The sequence below is a fragment of the Arvicanthis niloticus genome, chromosome 8 (assembly GCF_011762505.2).
Source record: "Arvicanthis niloticus isolate mArvNil1 chromosome 8, mArvNil1.pat.X, whole genome shotgun sequence".
Classification (NCBI taxonomy): domain Eukaryota; kingdom Metazoa; phylum Chordata; class Mammalia; order Rodentia; family Muridae; genus Arvicanthis; species Arvicanthis niloticus.
The window spans coordinates 74,656,747-74,658,643 of record NC_047665.1 but is presented as its reverse complement, the minus strand read 5'-3'; positions in this window follow the sequence as shown (position 1 = coordinate 74,658,643).

Here is a 1,897-nt window from a genome sequence, read left to right as displayed (position 1 = left end):
TCCTCTTAACACTACTTTCATTGTGTCCTATAAGTTTAGGTATAAGGTGTCTTCATGTTCATTGAATTCTACAAAGTCTTTGATTTCCTTCTTTATTTCTTCCCTGACCAAGTTATCATTGAGCAAAGAGTTGTTTGGTTTCCATGAGTATGTGGGCTTTCTGTTATTTTTGTTGTAATTGAAGTCTAACTTAGTCCATGGTGATCTAATAGAATGCATGGGATTAATTCAATCTTCTTGTATCTGTTGAGGCTTCTTTTATGTCTGATTATATGGTCAGTTTTGCAGATGGTTCAATGAGGTTCTGAGAAGAAGGTATATTTTCTTGTTTGGGGGTGAAATGTTCTGTAGATATCTGTTAAATCCATTTTGTTCATAACTTCTGTTAGTTTCACTGTGTCTCTGTTTATTTTCTGTTTCAATGACCTGTGCATGGTGAGAGTGGCGTGATGAAGTCTCCCACTGTTATTGTGTGAGGTTCAATGTGTATTTTGAGCTTTAGTGATGGTTGTTTTACAAATGTGGGTGCCCTTGCTTTGGGGGCATTGATGTTCAGAATCGAGACTTCTTGGTGTATTTTTTCTTTGATGAATATGAACTGTCCTTTCCCATCTTGTTTGATAACTTTTGGTTGAAAGTCAATTTTACTTGATATTAGTATTAGATTGATATTGATATTGATGGTAACTCCAGCTTGTTTCTTGGGACCATTTTCTTGGAAAACATTTTTCCAGCCTTTTACTCTGAGGTAATGTCTGTCTTTGTCACTGAGATGTGTTTCTTGTATGCAGTAAAATGCTGGATCCTGTTTATGTATACAGTCTGTTAGCCTGTGTCTTTTTATTGGAGAATTGAGTCCATTGATGTTGAGAGATATTAAAGACAGATGATTGTTAGTTCCTGTTATTTTTGTTGCTGGTGGTATTATATATGATTCTCTACTTTTGGGTTTGTTGTGAACTCTTTAGTTTCTTGTGTTGTTTTCTTGGGTGTAGTTACTCTCCTTTGTATTGGAGATTTCATTCCAGTATCCTCTGTTTCTATTTCTATTTTTAGTTCTTAGCCTGTTTTGTTCAATTCCTTCATCTGCTTGATTGTATTTCCCTGTATTTCTTTGAGGGATTTATTTTTTTTCTTCTGTAAGCATTTCTACCTGCTTACCTGTTGCGATGGTTTGTGTATACTTGGCCCAGGGAGTGGGACTATTAGAAGGAGTGGCCCTTTTAGAGTAGATGTGGCCTTTTGGGAGTAGTTGTGTCACTGTGGGAGTAGGCTTTAAGACCTTCATTCTAGCTGCCTGCAAGTCACTATTCTGCTAGCAGCCTTCAGATGAAGATGTAAAACTCTCAACTCCTGCACCATGCCTGCCTGGACATTGCCATGCTCTTACCTTAATGTTAATGGCCTGAACCTTTGAACCTGTAAGCCAGCCCCAGTTAAATGTTGTCTTTATAAGGAGAGTTCTTGGTCATAGTGTCTGTGCACAGCAATGAAAACCCTAACTAAGACACCTGTGTTTTCCTTTATTTCTTTAAGGAAGTTTTTTATATCCTCCTTAAAGGCCTCTATCATCTTCATGATAGACTTGTACCTAATAAATTTTGGCCAGTGGATGTTACTAATATTTCTGATTTTGGACAATTAAAATATGTACATGTGACTATTGACACCTTTTCAGGCTTTTTAGTTGCAACTGCTTTAATAAGAGAAACAACTAAAAACATAATTAGTCATTTTTTTGTGTTGTTTTCTATACTGGGTGTTCCCAATTAGATTAAACTGATAATCAGATAATGGAACTGGCTATTACAGTCGAGCTTTTGAGATCTTTTGTTAACAATTTACTATTACCTATATTACTGGGATTCCTTATAATCCTCAAGGACAAGGTATTGTG